The sequence below is a fragment of the Bactrocera oleae genome, chromosome 5, assembly GCF_042242935.1.
Source record: "Bactrocera oleae isolate idBacOlea1 chromosome 5, idBacOlea1, whole genome shotgun sequence".
NCBI classification, from domain to species: domain Eukaryota; kingdom Metazoa; phylum Arthropoda; class Insecta; order Diptera; family Tephritidae; genus Bactrocera; species Bactrocera oleae.
Genome location: NC_091539.1, coordinates 46,997,910 through 47,019,174, shown reverse-complemented (window position 1 = coordinate 47,019,174; position 21,265 = coordinate 46,997,910). Strand labels below are relative to the sequence as shown.

Sequence of the window (21,265 nt, the reverse complement as noted above, 5' to 3'; positions counted from 1 at the left end):
CCAATGAATTAAGCTTTTTTTGCCCCGAAATTCCCCTCACGACATAACTAACCCGCTCCAACTTTATCCGCTTTATGAATTTGCGTTAAAGTTTTTCAAGATACTTCACTTAATTTGTCGACGTTTTTTTCTCTTGTTTCCTTTTTTTTCCTATTATTTCTGGTCTGGTCGAAACATAAAAGCGTTAACAACTCAGGCGTTCAACTGAGCATATTTTGGGTGTGCTAGTTCCTTAACTTCACACTAATCCCCACTCATCATTATCACCAGCGATTCCAGGGCGAGTTACACACTGTTTTTCGTTTTCAGCGGTGCCCTCTCTCTATAGCCACTATGCGGAGCAATAAAATTGATGTCACGTTTTTATGACGTTGTTGATGAGTTGTTATCTTTGATTTCGTTTTGCTGCGTACTGCACACCAGCTTAGTGTCACTTCTCTTCCACCAACCGCTCTTGCATGCCCTCTCAATCCGCTGTCACAGTGCTTCATATGGTGTAGGGTAGATCTGTTGAGTGCGCCACCCACACAGTGTTACTTTTTTCGCGTGAAAATCTCTGTGCGCTCAAGCTGATTTTCGGTTATTTCTCTTACTTCAACACTTAAGTATCTGAGCATCAAGGATCTTCTTTTTGCTGTAACTTTTCTATAATTTTAGCGTTCATTGCACACTTCTTGGGGGCGGTGTGGCTGCCATATTTGTTTGTTTGCTTGTTTACTCATGCTCTTGAGTTTTTCCTTAAAAGCATATTTCAAGTGCAGTCATAAAATTTTTATGTCAACATTCCCCTCCATTTAACACGCATTCAAGGGTATTTAATACGTGTTCGCTCGGAAGTATTCGGAAGCATGAGTGAAACTAATTTCGCTTGTCATCTCTTATGTTCTCGATTTCAATTATATAAGTAATTAGGCTCTTAGTGTGAGCCTCAATGAGTTGAAATATACTTATATCCGTGTAGGTAGATGTAGGTTATACTATATTATGGCCTATATGGAATACGAGTCAAACTCATATGTAGCGGTATTAATTACAACAAAATAGATTTGTACATATCTCACTCCCTTGACGCAACAAGGCTGGATGTGTTGTGGTTTACACACCTAAACATAATCAAGCCTGTAGAATTATAATGATGACCAAGATAAGAAAATATAATATTGGATACGATTTTGTCTTTTTGCGTTAATAATATTATTAATTAGGCAAAGAAATTTTTATGGAAACATTTTTATCAAATAATTTTCCAAACCTCAATTAAAAAGAAGTGTTGACTTTATTTCAGAAAATGTGTAAATTAAAACACCTCTTAATTCCTTGCAATACAATTTCTTTAGTGCTTTTACTTCAAAATATTGTATATTTTCCAGACGACTTTCTTAAAATGTTTGATTATTATACTTTCATCTAGTTCTTTCAAGATGTGACAACTGTGTTTCCAAATATTTACTTCGTTCCAAAATGTTGATTTTTATTCCTCAAGAATCAGTTTTAGATCTACAGTGGCAATATTATATATTATATGAATATTTTTTAAGGGACATTTTCTATGAACATATAGAATTTTGAAATTTCTCGAACAGTAAAGCAGCAGTACTCAGAGCTTTTAATCCAAAATGAAGAAAAATTAGATGACTTTAAAACGTGGTGTCTTTTAAACACAAACGCTGTGGAGATATCAAGAAGTATTAAACCTTTATAATATATATTCAGTGGCTTAAAAACAATCATATGAGTAGTGTACATAATTTTAGGGTTGGGAACAACCATTCATAAGATCATATCAAAATCTCTGAGTACAAAAGATCTCAGCTACTAGTATTTTAAGAATGATCAACTCTGATATTATCCAAAGCTGATAGCAAGTTTTCTCTTCCACCCTTTTTTTTCGAAGTTTTCCCCTGATAGATTTTAGTTGTTCCCATTGTTCTTACAAACTAAGGTTCCTATTATGGACAGTGCAATTGCATTTTCTTTAAAGGTTTGAAATTCGGTATTGTCGTGGAGTTGACTAGAGTGTCAAAGAACTACAACTTCTAGCAAGCAGGTTAGAAAAATATTAATATAAAATGGAAAATAGAAAATGTGTAAAAAAAATATTTCATTTATGATTTTAAACTAATTTATTCAGTTATTCTGTACAAATACATAAAATGGACGGAACAAACTACAACTTGGAAACAGTAAAAATAAACTTCAATTCAATTGAGTGAAGGTAAAAAACGTAATTTATACATTTTAATCAACACGTTCAAAGAAGACAAGAGTTTAGTTTTAATATCAGTTCAAAAAGGTTACAAAAATTAAAACATTTAAATTCATGAAGCTTGAGCAATATATTCTTGTGTATATGGACGTCTTCAATGTTATAATTTCGGCTTGCAATTAGGAACAATTTTAGTCACTTTACTAAATTCCGTTTATACTGAAATTCTGATTAATTGTGTTCCCAATTGCCTGGCACTAAAAAATATTTTTACTAACGTTGAAGAAAAACAACTTATGTTTTACCAAAGTAGGTACCTAAAACTTATAAATACATGTATGTATGTATATTATATATGTACTTGTACAAATAATCGTTAATATTATTTTTGTTTTAAAAAGCTTTTTTTAAATATATATTGTTAAATATTTAACAGAGCCATTGAACCTACAATAATACAATATTATTACAATGATGTATAATAATGCATTTTAAAAGAGTTTAATGACCTCTTCCACGGTAGCGCTTCCAGTTCAATACGAATATAAATATTGCGTATATGCCATCTCAACGTATTTTTTACCTCTTGAACTTCAACCAGCTCAACTTCATTGGAAAAATGCAAAATATTTTTTACGCAGCTGGTAATTTTATCTTTGTTTAGTGTCGCTTTAATTCAAGATAATGCAGGTTTTAGGATTTCATTCGCAGTAATACCACTTATACATTGTAAGCATGTATTATATTAACTGATCCTATTATATTATCTTATCCCTGACGATGCGGCTGCATGTTGGACAAAACTTCTGCTTACGCAATTGTCCTCCCCGACCAAACAGGTGCACCATATCGCAATACCGTTATACTTGTTTACCTTTGAGGCGACTGGAATGAAATAAAGAGTTCAAAGATAAAATCGGAATAAATACATAACTACTAAATACTTCAAATACGTAGTGATCTGTAAATTTTTGTATCTGTACTTCTTTTGAATTTTACTAAACTTTTGGTAAACGCTTTTAGATTCACAGCTAAAAAAAAGCAATTCGCTTACAAAGGTCTATGAGATTGAACATATGCATACGCTTGATTTGTTACCACAAGTACAACCTTCAATGAACCTTCACTCTACATGTTTGGCATATCATACTCGCGAGTTCTTAATTAGTCTGCGATATATTTTGGATCTGAATATAACTTGATTAATCCCTCCATTTCTAAGTCTTGGTTTGCTCTACTACTAAAATACTACACTTTATCGGAAGGTGATTGCTTTGCTTCGGATAAATATCTAAACATCTAGTCAAAGTTATTTATGAACACATAAAATATTTAACATATTTTCTACTTAACGAGAAGGAAACATGGGAAACACTATAAAGTACAAGTATGATGATAGATGATTAGCGTGATGAGCTGAGTCGATTTAGTCATGTCTGTCTATCCGTCCATCCGTATGTCGGTATATACTTGAACTAGTCTTTGATATATTGATCTGAAACTTTGCACACATTCTTCTTAATGAGCTGCGCATTTGTGGAAATAGCCGATATCGGACCACTATAGCATATATTTAACAAGATATTTTCGCGAAATTTGATATGCGTTACTACCCATAAACGAATGATACAATCTTAGAAGAAATACTTCAGAATGGATTACTATTGCATATAGCTGTCAAACAAACTGAACGATCGGAATTAAGCGCTTGCGTAGAAATTCGTTCATTTGTCGAGATATCTACACGATACTTGACATGGCTTATTGTTCAAGGTTTCAAGATAAAAGTACAATATCGGAAGAGATTGTTCAAATCAGCTGTCATACAACTGGTCAATCCAAATCAAGTTTTTGTATGGAAAAATTATTATTTATGAAGAGAACGGTTTTGTCCTTTTTTTAATTTCTTAAGACCAATTTCAATCAATCTCATTTTTCTCTCTATGTTATGCTGCTAAAATTGGTGAAATACATAAAAGAAATTTGCCTCTTTTTTAATAGCTTCAATGGGCGACTTTACATTTACAAAACGTTTTCACTTATTAACAGAGGTACTTCATCACTCTTAAGGTGCTACAACGCATAATATTTACCTTACTTAACCTCAAAAGCATACCACTGACTTAGTAAAAGCAAAAACACTTGGCTGCAATCGAAAGTTACTCATACGACATTCTGGCACACACACATTTCTCAAACATATTTGGCGTACTTATTTTGACTTTACTCTTTAGAAAAACGCACAATTAATCATTTGCTGTAAGCTTTTAGAATGTTTATGCTTATTTTTTGTCAGCCGCCGCATTAAAGTCTATATCTTAAACGCTTTACAATATGAATAAGTCAATCTACTTTGCATAAAAAGCCTACAAAATGTGTCAGATAATCATATATATGTACATGCCTACATACATGCATACACTTTTCGTTAGAAATGTTAGCCTTTATTTTGTAAAGTATTTGCCAAATTTTGCAATCTCATTCGCTCTTCTACAGCCTAACGAGCTTCTAAGAAGCAACGCATCCACCTACAGGTCAAATTACTGCCACACACACAAATACACACACTGATAACGCGCTTGAATAATTAACCTGATTCATATTACTTTGCTTTGGTGATGTGGTTAGAAAAAACAACAACTTTTTAGCAATCAATTTTAGTGACTAAAGGAGTGGAGGCAACTGTTGCCATTGAATTTCGCTGCGCCACCTTGGCTTAGAGCAAAAAACGCATTTCAAAATAAATAAATCATTTTGCTCAACTCAAGGTAGCTTTTTATTGCTGCTTACCTGTGATGATTCTTATTTCATTTTCTTACACCGCTAGATTTCGTAAGATGCCACGTTCTTGTTTTTTTCAGTTTGCAAAGTCCTTCGACGCTTCTTTGCTTTCTATAGCTTTGCTGCAAAAGATTTTTATTTTCTTCACTGTGTTGCGTTATTTGGCGGCAGTCGCCTGCCGAGATTTAAAATATCTACACAAGTCAGGCGTCAATGACAAGACAACATACCCACCCACAAATTTAAATACAAAGCGCGTCTAAGTCAGGTGAGACTACACGGAGTTTGTAAAGATTTAATTTTTTCATTTTACTTTGTACAAAAAAAATTACACTAAGAAACTGTATTATTTTTACTTTCTTGACGTTTAGAAAAATATTTTTAAAAAATTGTTACAAAGTTGACGTGAATTTCCGTCGGCTAAACACAGCTATTTCACTTTCTCTTTTATTCCCCTTAATTTGGATTTGCTTGTTACTGTTCAGTGATTCATCATTTTTTCAGACATTTTCTTCGGCTTTCTTTATCTTGCGTTACTTTAAGCTTTATTTACCAAAAGCTTTATGGTGATTTGTGAGGTGCACAGATTGGATCAGCTAAATTATATGAACATACTTTTTTAAATTACTATCAATTTAATCGTTTTAAATAGCGTTTAAAAATATTACAACAATCTTTAAATTTTGAAATGCTATCAAAGCACTTTACGACTACAACTGTGAGACTTCTTGGCCTCTACCCGGAAAATTATGAGCTACACGCCAGAACAGAAAGCTATTTTCATATTTGTCAGACACTTTGTAGAATGTTGGTCCCTACATCAACTTTAATTATCCCGTATTTTCTTCAGAAATCTTTTGCTGAACTTACCGTTGTGTTAAGCCTTCTAACGGATGTTTTTTTTAGATATATGATTTTCAAGAGGAAATAAAACGCATGTAATTTAATGTTTGTCAAGGATTTAGCTTTATTATAAATATAAAGGTTTTCTATTATGTTTTAAAATTTCTTTTGTCCAAGTGACCGTCGCGGCCACGCGATAGATAATACGCTCACAAGGCAGTCTTGAATAATTTGATATTTTCAGTGACTGTATAGCGCCGTATTGTTGGAACCAAAGGTCGTCTACATTAGCATCCTTCAATTCAGGCATGAAAAAGTCATTAATTATTGACTGTAACATTATGGCCGGCTTAATTTTTGAAGAAATATAGACCAAGGATTCGCTTTGCCCTTAGAGCACACCAAACAGTGACTTTCCGAGGATGTAACGGCGTCTCAAGAATGGGTTGTGTATGTATCATCACTCCAAACGCGAAAATCTTGTTTACTAACGTACCCATTCAACCAGAAGTGAGCTTCACCGCTGAACAGAGTGCAGCGTGCGATGCGTCCTGAACTGAACCATTATTTTGGTTATAAATTTGCACGATTTACAAACGTTGTTCCGCAGTAAGTTTATTCAATATGAAATGGCAAATCAAACTGAGTAAAAGTCAAGTATTAGCTGTCAAAAAGACCGACTCCGAAAAAAGTATTTCCTCATTGAAAACACGTCTAAACACAGAAGGACTTTACACTGTCGTTTTACCCTGAACAAGGTTATAGTGGCTAAGTTTGCCACCATAAAATATAAATATAAATGATCAGCGTGACGAGCTGAGTCGATTTAGCCATGTCCGTCTGTCTGTATATACCCGAACTAATCCCTCAGTTTTTGAGATATCGATCTGAAATTTTGCACACGTCCTTTTCTCCCCAAGATTTTTTTATTTTACCGTCGGTATCAGACCACTATATCATATAACTGCCATATAAACTGAACAATCGGAATAAAATGCTACTATGGAAACAAATTTTAGTTGACGAGATATTTTCACAAAATTTTTCCTAAGGCAATTATATAATCTCCAAATTAATTGTTCAGATCGAGTCGCTGCGATACAAACTGACCGATTAAAATCAAGTTCATGTACGGAATATTTTGCATTTGTGAAGGGTATTATAGCTTCGGCCCAACCGAAGTTAACGTTTTTTCTGGTTTCATTTGAAAACTACTCTAATTTCCTGATACTTTCCCTTTCCGTAGCATAAGCCACGGTTTCCCAAGTTTCATTCATGCTGAATATATGAAATATTTATATTATACAAGTAATATATATTATATATATTCAATTGATAGGATCTAAACCATTCTCGCCAAACCTCCTTCTCTGCCATTTTTAATTTTTATAACTTTGTTACTTTGCTGTTTATGATTTTTTTTTCTACAAAAGACGACTTTAAACATTAGTAAAATTAGGTGACCGCAGATCCTGGTTTCAAGACAAAATCATAATTTGGTTTTCTATTATCGCTGCTCAGAGGTATCGAGAAGTATCAAATAATGTTTAAACTACAACAAAAAAGTCAGAGTGGGATTAGAATTAATAGGTTATTGCATTTTCCCCTCTAATCCGAAATATTACTGGTTATTTTAACATTTTCTTTAGAAACATATTGCTTCCTAAACTATTTGTTGGTCGATTAGTATGAATTAATGCGTTTTTTAGTGAAAATACCAAGCACCCAATGCCATCAATAGCTTTACAGATTTCATTGAGTTACCGCGACAAACCTAAAAATTTTTAACTTTCATTGCAATCGTTAAAATGAAATATTTTCTCAATTCAAGATGGTGGTGAACATCTTTGTACATTTTTTATCACATTATTACACCATTATTTTTTTTCTTAACTGGTGTTATTTAGAACATTTGTACGAGTATATAAAACAGACTCAACGCTCTCTACATATGGGTCCCTCCAAACGACAACAATGTCTGGGGCAAGCAACTGCTCGATAAACGCGTGTCGGTGTATAGCATTCCGTAACAGGCATTTGTCCCGGTGGACGACATTTCAATTCACATATGCGTTGACCGGGACTCGTCAGAAATATCCGAATCATACAAGCATTTGCTAAAAATTAATAAAAGAAAATAATTTTCACTGACCGATCGACAACAACCTGGTGAACATGTTTGTACTTTAATTGTTCTTACAGCCGTTATACATGCACTTGATCGTGGTTTACAGTTACGTAAGCATATGCGTTGACCAGAACGCTAAGTCATTGTGTAGGAAATATTTAAGAAGTAGTAAACTAATGGATATTATAAGAATTGATTTTAAAATTTATAAAATGAAAAAAAAATATATATAAGAGACATATATATAAAGTTTATAAGTATAGCTTCGCAATTCGTTGATATGCTCCAAAGCTCGACCGCCGAATAAATACTTGAAGCGTAAATCGGAAAAAAGCTATTTCATCGTTGATTTTATCTTCTTTTGACAACCTGCTAAATTTTTAAAAGAATTTGTATTTTAGGGGTAGAAAATTTGTCACCATTGCTATTTACTTAACAAAATATCAATATAAGCTGCCACAATTACTTCCAGAACATAAAGTTGTTGACACCTATCCTCCTCTTAATTTCTTCTATTTCACGTAAATCCATGAAACGATTTTGTATTCCATATGCAACAGATTCTCGTATGTATAATTTAAATATTCCAAACCAAAGTCTGGTTTGCTTTTATTGATGGACCCTGCATATGCGCACCTATACCACGTGTATCACTCTCACCTTTAATTATAGCAACACCCAGCAGTAGTAAACTTACAGCTGCATAAACGAATTTTGTCATTTTCTCGAATTTATTTAATACTTAATTATTGTTAAATCGAAATTGCACTGTCGACTAAAAACGAGGAACTGGCCTTTTATACTTAATTGAAACCGAAATGGCATGGCATAAGACTTTTTTAAACAAGACTCCCTGTAACTTTTTAGTATTTATTGTTTAGTTATGTCAATTTGTATACAGTTGATTTCTTAAAAAGTTACGCCTGGTTCATTGATACATGTGCACACATTTTCATTAACACTTCGTTTTTTTTTTAAACCTCTATTTCCTAGTTCAAAACCTTTAGGGTCGCAGATTAAAGTATGCAATGAAATATATATATTGTTTTTGTCACCTAGGTCGGTTCTTCTTGGGAGGAAAATATTAAATAGAGAAAAATTAATGTAATATGAAACTAATATTTTGGCTTCATTAGTTCGCAAATTACTAAATACAACAGTCTTTAGAAAGAATATCGGGCAATTACCCAATATTTGCTAAGCGAAGACATTCCGGTCTGCTTAGTCATATATCTTGGGTGTTCAAGTGGTAGGCTCTTTACTTTATAAGACTATGCCAAAAAGCATTCGTCCTAAGTAATAACGGACGTTTTTTGTAAACGTGTGGTTTTCAATGAGGCAATACTTTTTTTCGGAGTTGATCTTTTTGACAGCTGTTATTTGATTTATACTCAGTTTAATTTGCCATTTCATAATGAATAGACTTTCTACGGAACAACGTTTGTAAATCGTGGAAATGTATTACCAAAATTATGGTTCGGCACTGCGCGCTGCGTCCGATACTCGGTCAATATAATCGCCCAACAGAATCGGTAAGTCGAGCTTTCATGGATAGATTTCGCACTACGTTTACTCTAGTGGATTATACGCTTACTCAAAGACGCTTTATAGTGTACAGAGTATCGAAGAATACCCAAATGAGGCCATCCGCCATCGCACTCAACAATTGGAGCTGTGCCCATTCAATCTATGCAGAAGGATCTTGGTTTGCCGGCTTACATAATCCAACTCGGGAAAGAATTGAAGCCGAACGACCGTCAAGCGCGTCCCACATTCGGTGAATGGGCCCATAATGAGATGATCACCGATCCCGAATTCCACACAAAAATAAACAAAATTATCGCATCATAAATTACATTCTCAAAAATTCACTGTTTGGTGTACTCTATGGGCAGAGGGAATCATTCGTCCATATTTAATCAAAAATGAACGATCCAACGATAATGTTGGATCAATAAGAATCGCTATATGGCCATGATAAATGACTTTTTCGCCTGAATTGAAGGATGTTGAAGTGGACGACCTTTGGTTCCACGGAGACGGCGCTACAAGCCATACAGAAAATGAAACATCCAATTTATTGAAGACAACTTTTGGTGGGCCTGTGGCGTAGCCTCCAAGAGTGCATGATTTAACACCGCTGGACTATTTTTTTTGGGATATTCGACGCGTTATTGCTGACATACGGCTTCAATTGCTGCAAAAAGTGGTCGAAAATTATGCCTCTCGGTTGGAAATACTCGTGCCAGCCGCGACGGTCACTTGGATAAAATCATTTTTAAAGCTATACCGCCTTTTAAATTATATGCATTTCTTGAAAATCACATGTCTAAAAAACACCCTTAAGGGTGTAAGGAGTAATAACTGAAAACTGCAAAGTGGGTGACGATTCCTTTGATCTTTTACGGCCTATCCAGTGAACGCTGGACAATCTTAGGATTCATTTAAATATATTTTTATATGGTTTCCTTCTGAGTGTTACAAACTTCGTGGCAAACTTAATATACCTTATTTAGGGTATAGTTATTTCGTTTAAAGTCTAATCACCTTAAAGACTCAAATTCGAAACATAATACAATAAAACATATTATTTATTACTCAGTAATTTATTTATTTATTTCAAAAAATATTTATTTATTTTTTCATTCTTTATTACGCCTCTACCTTCATTGAGGCCGATGACTAACCCTTCCTCAAGGGAATGCATTTATTGCCCGAGCGGCAACAACCGGGGATGCAAGGTTGTATTTGCATGGATCGAATAGCCGTTATGCAAGTGACCCCTTTTGGTGGGCAATAGAATATACAGACACGATTACCCTTCCGTATGAATACCGTTTGTTGAATTTGACAATTTGTAGTTCCTTGCGTTTCAACAGAGAATGAATAATTGCTTTTAGAAATATATATATATATATACAGTTTAATAGTTATAATATTTGGTAAAATATTTAAAATTATAATTTTTGTTTTTTTTTCCCATTTCAATTACTTGAATTTTATCTACCTTGAACTAAAGCTGTACTTAAAAACAAGAAAATTATAGTTACGGAGATAAACTTCGTCATCTTTAAGGGTGGTGATTGGTGATTAAGTGTCAATATTTTAATTTTTAATTCGGTTTTTATACCTGAAATAAGGCGGAAGTAATTTTTCAATAAATAGAATAAAAGTCAAAGCCCTTTCAACCGAAAGTAATTATTCAACTGTTGTAAACTCTCCGTATTGATAAATCTGAAAGATATTTTCGCATCCAAACCATCTGTGGCTGGGAGCTTGTCCGCTCTTGCTTCTGTTGGTACATCTTCTTATTTTTGAATTGACTGATGTGACTGTTCTTTTACCATTCATTTATTGCAGCTAACCCATATATTTATCACTTATATGCTAAATGCGATCAAAATTGGCCCGGACTGGCAAAAATAAAAACCACTTTTCACGTATTTTAATACAAATACAAATCTTTATTATCGCCTACAAAATAAGTTTCTAAGCCAATAGAAGCATGTCAACATATGTATAATCCAATTGAAGATTGCTGGACAGTCTCAACGTCTGGTCAGCAGTAATGATGCCTATGATGAGTTCAGGATCAACAGCAACGTTATCTAGCATCTCTTTTGCGATTTATACTCCACGTCGTTTTTGCAAAAGATTCAGGTAATGTTTTGAGTTGATCCATAAGATCGATCATATGTTGACACCAACTATTTTCAAGTACTGTTTTCTTAACTTTTCCAATGTTATCGTCACTAACAGAGGTTGATGGACGACCCGGATTAGGGAAGTTTTCGATGAGCTCACAACCTTACCCAAATACTTTGTCACACTGAAATACTTGTATTCGTGATGAAGTAGACTTCCCAAAACACTTCTGCAGCATTTGAACTATTCTGTAGCCGTGATGCCATTGGAAACATAAAATTTTCGGCAAGCTCATTGTTTAATTTTTTCTGCGGTAAAAATCGCCAAATAAACTTTTGAAGTCATGACAGAAAAAAAATGTTTATCGATTCACGCAGTTTCAATAAGCCAGTCCGCGTCAAATTTGATAAAATGCTATGCTGCACTATCAAATTGTAACGCTTCTGCCAGTTATGTGAAAGGTTATTTGTAAGCATAATTCTAGATTAAAAATTTCTTCTAATAACCCCACTTTTCCTTCAGCAATTTGGTTATTGTATCTCTTAATAGTTGACTTGAACCTTTTGAACCGATCTTTGCCGCCAAAGTTATGAACACGAGAATACCATAACGATCAGATAAAAAAACTTTCTGTGGTCTAGGCTCAATATGTCCTATTTTCTATACAAGATAGTATCAATACTATAGAAGCTAGTTAAGGTTTATTAGGAAATCTGGGAAGTTTATGAAAAGGTAAAAAAAGAGAGCCATTATAGTCTCTTAGAATTTCATACGATGTTATCCCGTTTTCTAACCAATTATTTAACCGTAGAATTACGTCCGTGCCTAAAATATCGCTAAATTTAGCGGTCAATTTTCATCCATCAGATTCAAAACTCTTACTGAACTTGTCATTAAATGCGTTAGAAACATTTTGAAAAACATAGTTTTTTTATTTTTTTAATAAATACACCAATTATGAATATACTTCTTTATCTTTCATTAATACTTGTCACATTCAGTTCGGTGTAATGTTTCGACAATGCTCCCAGTCAACCAATTCTCACAGTTGCCACGCATTCGCCATTACTATCCCGACAACAGAGTGGCGGGCACATAGCGATCGTAGCTGGTCTTGATGGTACAAAGCACGTTCTTGCCGGTTCTCTCGGTGCACAATTGGGCTCGCAGACAGTTTCAAACTTATTCACCTGCATATCTAACGGTGAACAGACCAAAGCTTGCGCTAAAAGACACCATGAATAATAAATACGTTAGCATATATACCGGATTAACTATTATTTTAATTCTTTATCACCATTTGCAACAGCGAAGAAAATCGAAAAAAATGCCAAAGCTGTGTAAATAAATTTCAACATTTTAAGTGATCGTTATAAATTGGGCTGACACACAATATACACTGGCATTTGATTTGATAAAACACTTGCATATATACTTAGCTTGCCATTTTTAATTTTGTAAAGTCGGTTGATGAACCACATATAAAAATCTTACAAATATCACACGTGCTTTTCCAGTTGCTCTCAAAAGGTTTATTTTAACCGGTATTGATATTGTTTGTTTATTTTAAACGCCGCATATACTCACCAGTGACCAAGCTTTTCACCACACGCAGCTTTTACTAACGTTGCATTACTAATATTAAATGTAGGCTTTGAGGGTAAGAATTTTCCATAGTACACACGAGGAGAGAGCAGTAAACGGCCAGTGGTTTTATATGGTCATAAGCAAGCACGATTCATAGAGTATCTCATAGCTCATAGCTCTTCTCATTGTTTCCGCCATTTTTATTAATTGCAGGTACTTATTATCATTGTGAGATGCGGTCGGTATGAACTAAGTCTACGAAAGTAAAGCACTCAACATACTCTCTTATTAGCTGGTTACTTTTTTTAATCACCCAACGACATTAGCTTGGATTGAGGGTTGAGGAATGCACTATACCCTATAGTTTATTCCTAATGTGGCCTCTATCAAAACACTTCATTGAACCTTATAAAATGTAAATTCTTAGTAAATCTATTGGATTAATGATTGAAGCGTTTTGCATTGAAATCTCTCAGAAACAGCTTCGCCTGGCGAAGATCAGACATTTATTGCCACACCCATCGATATGTGTAGCTCTTTTTCCATTTCCAAAACTACGAGTGTGATTCCATAATTAATGTTTCCTACGATAGCAGCCCAATCAGACGGTGAGAGTAAATACTTGTACTTATCGCGCCACTCTTGTGAGATAAATGACGCTTAAGGCTCGATGTACTAAATATGTTCCAAGCTCTCTCGTCCATTTAATGACATTCCAAAAATAGAGGCGAATTAAAAATATCCTCTAAAAAGTTAGGAAAACTCCCTGAAAGCCATTCCTATATCAGATATGTGACACAACTTGCTGAGGAGTGTCCGCTCTCACAGATAACTGGCAAGTTATAATCCGTTTTTATGCGAAAAATTAAGTCCCATATTTGTATTATACTCGTAAATGTCTATCACAGCTTCTCAGAATGAATTGGATTCCAGTGGTCTGTATTTCACTGTATCTTCAGCATCGATCTTGATTATTCCAACTATGGTTGAAATTGAAAGAACAACACATTTAAGCTTAATATAGTATATCATCCAAAATACAGGTCTCGCATGAACATCTGACTGGTGTTGCCATTGAAATAAAACTAAAAGGAATATCATTTGTCAGATCAGTGTTTTATATTATTATACGGCAATTATACATTTTACTTAGTTGGGCTTTATTTGCCAATTCTTATTGCGACAACGCATTGATTATTAGCATCCCGACAGCAGAGCGGGGGACATAACCGAATAGTTAGAACACCTATGGATCTATAGCAGTCATTTGCCGGTTGTCTTGGTGCACAATTGCGTTGGCAGACATTTTGGCCTCTAGTTATGACAGTAAGAACAGGCTCGCAATTTGGTAGTTGCGCTACAAATCGATTTAAATATATATAGGTATATATATCTATGTACAAATATAAATTTTGAAAAATTCATTGATTTACCTTTAGTAACAGCACTGAAGATAGCGATAATTAGTAAAGCCGCGTAAAATTTCTTAAACATTTTTAAATATTCAGTTACTACCTTTCGAAGTCCGAACAAGTACTGAGTTTAAAAACATGTAAAATGCATACAAACAGTAGTAGTAGGCAGCAGAAGTTATTTCGTATCACTCAGCTTTATTATATGCATAATACTTTAGAAACAATAACTTTTAGTAGGTCATCTAGTTGTTTGTGGGTCATTGATGGTTTTAATAATACAATAGAAATTCATATATTGGAGAACAATAATTTTGATATTTTTGTAGAAATAATAAGTCAGATTTTATAGTACTAGACTTCAAAATATATATTTATAACGCTACACTAGTTAACCTGAACTTGATTAAGTTGGTGTCGCGAAATCGCATGCGATTTCATCTAAACTCTAAACAACTAACACAGAATAGATTTTGTAAGCAACTATACCTATATTTCGCACCTTAAAAGTGATCTTTCCAAAAATTATTAAAATACTGAAATTTGAAACAATAAGTTGTTAAGATTTTTCATATTCCATTTGTTTTGCACCCGAAGTCTGTTTTCCGTAAAAATAAATCGAAGATTTTGATTCCTAATATTTTTCTGATTCCGACTTTTAGAAAACATATAATTCCAGTCATTTGAAATCAGCCGGAATGGGAATAATAGTAACAGAGTTCTATCCGTTTCGAATCTATATCTATATATGTATATAGGTAAATATTAATGTTTGCCTATATGTCCTTTATAGATTCGTACACTATACATTTGATCATGTGATGAACTTTAGCAAAATTGTTGGGCATGAGCCAAAGAAGGTTTCTGAGTTGGTACGACCAATTTTCGACAGATAGCGCCACTGCCATTCCAATGTAAATTGTGAAATCAAAATGATTTAGCCCCTTTATTATTATTTGATAGAACATTTTACGAGGTATATATAATTGGCTAGAAGAAATGTTTTGAATAAATGTATGTAAACCTATGTATGTATGTTCAAGATTAGAAACAATTCACTCTTACTTTTAAGACAACACATCGATTGAATTCTCTAAAAGAAACGAAGTATTGCAAAATAAGGCTTTGCACATTAAAAATGGAAAACAAACAAAAAGTAACTTTGCCTATTGAGAGTCGAGACTGTCTACGATATTTTCTCATTATTCTCATTCATTATTCATTATTCTCATTATTCTAACTTTCGACCATCTTCAGAAGTACTTTTTAATATCCTCCGAGGTACTTCGGTAGATATTACCAGACCTCTGAATGTATTTCCGACCTCAAAAAGTTTCTCACAAAATATAACAGCTGTTCTGAGACAGCTTAAAACTTCTTCCATCATCTCAGATAACACCATAAATGGAAAAAAGCTAATGAGATAGTATATATGTATTTATATACATGTATGTATATACAGAGTCTACCTACAAGAACGACGTTAAAATAAAACAGAACACTCAAATTGGACCAAAATGTATTCCGTTTTTTTTTTGTTAAGCAGATAATTTTATGCCATTTATGATTTGAACAAAATGTCGGCCAAATGTCCACCTCGGCTCCCTGTGGATATCTCCATTCGTTTACGCCAATTTTCGATGATGATGGTGCAGCATATCGGCTAAAATTTCGGCTATAGTGCCCTGAATGCTGTCTTCGAGCTCCTCGAGCGTTACTGGTTCATTAGCGTAAAGCTTTGATTTAATAACGAATAATCTAATGGCGTTAAATCGCATGATCTTGGCGGCCATTTGACTCGGCCATTTCTCAAAATTAATGAGTCGCCAAACCTTGCACGCATTGTGTAAACGTTTAGGCGAGAAACATGAGCAGCGCACCGTCTTGTGTGCAATAGAGATCGTCCGCGTCGATTTCTACAAGTACCGGGGAAAAAAATCGGTCAACATCGTGTCATAATGCTCGCTATTTATCATTTCGAAATAAATAAGGACCGATGATGCGTCTACAAGTATACCACAATTTGTACCAAACGGTAAATTTTTTGGGTTGCAATGGCGTTTCTTGAACCACACAAGGATTTGACTCACTCCAAAGCGACAATTTTGCTTGACAGAAACATGCCTCATCTGAGAATATGATTTTGAATCGATGAGCGCTTTTTTCGAGACCGTCAATTGGCGTAAAAATCTTGGACAATTTCCAAGTGTTGTACCAAAGTAAAACGTGATTTGATGAAATGGCAAATCTTACTAAACACACTGACAAAATCACACAAATCCGTAAACAACCATGGCTGCCACAAGCTTTCAAAATCACGTCATCCCTGTTGGTAGACGCTGTATATATTATATACAAACGGAAAGAATTATACAAGTAAGCTTTTCAACATATTACATTAATAAGCTTACAGCTTTCAAAGTAAAAGTTACAACGAGCAAAGCTTTTAAGTATATAGTACACAAAGTTCATACTGAAACCGGAAATAGTTAATACACTAATATTCATAATTTTAAATCAGCTTGAATTGCTGCCAAATATATTTTTATTCGTTTTAACCGCAAATATTTCTGTGATAATGAAATAATTCAATAACTGAGCTAAACATCGTTTACCCAGGTCCTTTCACTGGAACACATATGTTACCAGAACGGCAACAGCCATGTGGACAGACTGGTAATCGAATGTCCTTCGTGGCAGTTACACAAAGAAAGCGAGGCAATCTTGGTGGACAATTCAGTTGGCAGTAGCGTTGACTTCGACACAAAGGAATGATTAGGGGCGTGCAATTCGGGATTTGTGCTAAATATAGTTATTTGCGATTATATATGATGTCGATAGCAGTAAAGCCTAAAATAAACAGTAAATATTTTGTCATTTTTGACAATATTAAGTGAAAGTCTGAGAAGTGTGTGACTCCAATACACTATATTCAAGTTTCCGCATTGCGTTTTATACAAAAAAGATTAATTTTATAATTATACGGTTAATTTAAATATTTTTACAGTAATATATTTCTCTTAATAAAACGTTTGGGTAATTGTTCTCATTTCATTATATATTTCAGATTTCAGGCACCAATTGTGTAAATATTATGCAAATTTGATACGACTAAATGAATTTTTATTGCAGCGATGAAAAAGAAAGTGTCGCCATCAGTGGAAACATGGATAAGATATTTTTTGTTTTAACTACAAAAATTAATAAAATATGTATATATTGTAGACTATACTCTCGTAAACATTGACTTATTATTGCTTTATAAAAGTGTAAATATAATACATACATATTTTATATATAACCATAATAAGAAGTTAAAGGAAATCTCAAATGTGTATTTCCTGGAAGGAAATTGCAAAATCCTTCTTTAAACTCTACTCTCGAATACTATCAGAGACACTTCCTCTTAAAAGACATCCTTTTTAATTACCACTCGTTTTAGTTTACTATTAAATAGCATAACTATGCCCAGGTCCAACTTGGTTTTAAACTCTAGCCTCATTTTTGCTGAAGCTAGCAGTTCCCAAGAATGAAAAAACGTCACACCGAAAATATTGCGCACTCCCTTGCGCCCGTGCTAATAACGCGACGCTTAAAGAAGTTTTCCAGTCCAGAAGCCCGAATCTTGAACGTTGTTTGGCAATTGATATTGTTACTGTTATAATTTTTCATTATTTGTTTATTCACATTTTAAAAGTACACAAATAAAATTTCAGAAACCCAAAAATAAATTTTCATAGAGGAGAGAGGGAAAAGGCTGCGTATTTGTCGCCACGATCCCTGCCCTTGTGAATATTTCCAAAATTTGCTAAACGACGAATTCTTCATTAAAGGTTTTTATTTATTTTTTTTTACTTTATCGAGTTTTTTAAAAACTATTATAAATTAGACATTTTCAGTTTTTGTTAAGACTAAACCGGCCGAGTTGCCACAACCCTTAAACAGCTATAACTTAATAATTGGAATTTTTAGAAACTCTTTTAGGTTGATATTTTCGAATTTCTAGTTTAGATATCGAAATATCAAAGAAAAACAAGAGTTCGGTTTTTTCAAATTTCGAGAGAGAGAGAGAATACCCCTTGTAAGGCGATCGATTCTATCAAACTATTGAGAATATGTGGGTCTGGGAAAATACATCAACATATGAAGCTTGGCAGTTTTAAAGACAAAAGCTGCGATTGCCTGGGTAAGTTGTTTAAATCAATACAAATTTTCTCGCTCAGAAAGTATTCCAACTGGTTTCTGCTCATTTCAACAATGGACTTTACAAAAGTAATAGCTAGAATAGCAAAGTTCAATACGTTGGTCTTTAGAAGCAGACTATAAGTTTGGTTTATAGTCGAGAAAGGGATTTAAGTAGTATTAAAGGTCCTTTCCCATATAGACTTGATAATGGTGTTGCTTCTTGCTATTATTCACAGTCGTATAAATTTTTCAGTGATCTAAAATTCGTACATAGATATATAAAGACAATCGAATTTTTGAATCGATAGATAAATGATCTTATTTCACTTATGTCTTTTGTAAAATTTTTGTTCTAGTAAATCGCATTTGGTAGATTCAGAAAAATCTTCAATATTTCAATAAAATTGCCTCAAAAGATTTTCAATTCAGTTACTAAGAAAACTCAGAAATACCCTTGGACGTTTGACCTTGGCTGTCAAGTGTGAATCGTTTATGTCAAGCGGAACTCCAAACTACTTGTACACTATTACTTTTAATATAATAATATTTCTGTTAAATAATTTATACCAAATTTATTATGCTTTCTTATTTTAGAGATACTAAAAATGAGCTCGCCAAATAACATATATTTTAAACAAGTTCAAAGAACGGATGATTCTCTCAAAATGTCCGACCTCTGAGAGGCACACACCTTTTGCCAAGTTTACAGCAACTCAATGAACATACACTCATTCGAATGTACAATATTTTCTTATTATTCTGTACACCATCTCCTACACTAATTCGGTAACAATTTCGCTGTCCCGTTCGCAGTGTAAAAGGTTGAGCTGGCATTTTGAGCTGTAAATATTTGTACATGAATTACATTATTCACAACTGTGTTGAAGATTGCTGGAGAATCAAGATTACAACGAAATATGTTTTCTTCTGCCCATTTACCTTGTATAACTGCCAAGTTGAGTATACTCTATAATAAAAGTAAACAAATTTACGACATTTTAACTGTCATGAACGTAATTCGTAATGACTCTGTTAAGCTTTTCAGTTGAGCTTTTTATGCAGTAATCTGTGTTTTCAATTAAAAAATCGTATTGATTCTGCTGGTCGTTGACACAATGAGAACAAAATGACAAAATGATAATGACAGCAGTTTGTCCAGCCAGGCCAGGTTGTGTTCCCAAAATAGCGGGTTAAAAGTAAAATTTCATCTCAAATATACATAGTGTTTCTGTTCAAAAATTTTAAAAACATTTTATTCATCTTCCTTGTTTGAGAGATACTACAAAGGAACTCACACAAAATATTTATACACTAAACAAATTTACAGAACGGCATATTATTTCAAAACTTTCGACTTATGAGCGACACACAACTATCGCCAAGTTGACAGCAACCCAATGGGCATACGCTAACTCGAGAGAATATTTTCATTCTATTGCACTGATTTCGCACACCTTCTTTCACACAAATTCGGTGACAAACTTGCTGTCCACGCCGCAGTGTTAAAGTGGTCGGCCTGCATCCTGCATATTTAGCTGCAACTATAGGTACTTGTAAAAGAATGACATTCATTATTCACAACTATGTTTATGGTGTCAAAATTTCAATGGAATATGTTTTTATTCCACACATTTACCTTGTATAACTGCCAAGCTGAGTATACTCAATAATAAAAGTAAACAAAATTTCGGCATCTTAACTGTAACGAGCGTATTTCGTAATGACTCTGTTAAGCCTTTCACTTGTGCTATTTATACTGTAATCTCTTCTTTAAAAAAATCATATTGATTCTGTTGGTTTGTGTTGGTAAATTTAAATTGTAATCCTTCAATAATAGATGAACCCATTCGCTATATAAGAGTATGTATAAAATGTTCTTGTTACCGGAGTGCACCCTCAGTTTAACACCACTGTGAAAAATTGGTGGATCTAAGTCTTTATGACGATTATTTGATTGATTTTCGTGCTTGCTGTCTTTTATATCATGTTTCCTAAATATGTTTGCAGGTATATTTTGTGTTCGTTTTGATCATTGAAATACATGCTTTAACACCTTTGGCCATTTTCTTTAAAAATTAATGTTGTACAAGTAACCTCAAAACAAGAAAAAACGTTTACTTTGGCTTTACCGGAGTTATAATACGCGTCACAGGTGCATTCTTTATAGCATAGAAGGGTATAAAAAGATATTGATTTTAATCGTCAGCTTGAATAGCAGCTATATGCTATAGGATGCCGATCTGAACAATTTCTTCGAAGATTGTAACGCTGCCTTGAGTAATAATCCCTTTCCAATTTCGTGAAGAGCTCTTGTCAAATAAAAAGTCTTTCATACAAGAAGGTTAGCTATATGCTACGAGTATAGTGGAACGATATGAGCGGTATGAACCGAATTGTGAATACTGAAGTAAATATGTCCTTGGGGCCACTTGTAGCGTTCAAAATTAAATTTGAAAAAAGTTCGTTGATTAACGTGTT

General features: G+C 33.8%; 5 long non-coding RNA genes across 5 annotated transcripts in view; 1 reads left to right on the top strand and 4 right to left on the bottom strand.

Moving 5' to 3' along the window:
- LOC118681431 (uncharacterized) overlaps positions 1 to 21,265 on the top strand; it is a 175,657-nt gene that overhangs the window by 139,352 nt on the left and 15,040 nt on the right. The gene's annotated exons all lie outside the window — the stretch shown is intronic.
- Positions 10,546 to 11,050, bottom strand: LOC138857404 (uncharacterized). The gene is made up of 2 exons (XR_011396463.1): positions 10,966 to 11,050; positions 10,546 to 10,822 (listed from the first exon to the last, which is right to left on the bottom strand). It is a non-coding gene; the product is annotated as an uncharacterized lncRNA (long non-coding RNA).
- LOC138857541 (uncharacterized) lies at positions 12,491 to 13,211 on the bottom strand. Its single transcript, XR_011396644.1, has 2 exons — positions 12,901 to 13,211; positions 12,491 to 12,828 (listed from the first exon to the last, which is right to left on the bottom strand). It is a non-coding gene; the product is annotated as an uncharacterized lncRNA (long non-coding RNA).
- On the bottom strand, positions 14,286 to 14,742 carry LOC118681430 (uncharacterized). The gene is made up of 2 exons (XR_004977124.2): positions 14,624 to 14,742; positions 14,286 to 14,547 (listed from the first exon to the last, which is right to left on the bottom strand). It is a non-coding gene; the product is annotated as an uncharacterized lncRNA (long non-coding RNA).
- Positions 19,391 to 20,580, bottom strand: LOC106616306 (uncharacterized). Its single transcript, XR_001330673.3, has 3 exons — positions 20,424 to 20,580; positions 19,727 to 20,337; positions 19,391 to 19,627 (listed from the first exon to the last, which is right to left on the bottom strand). It is a non-coding gene; the product is annotated as an uncharacterized lncRNA (long non-coding RNA).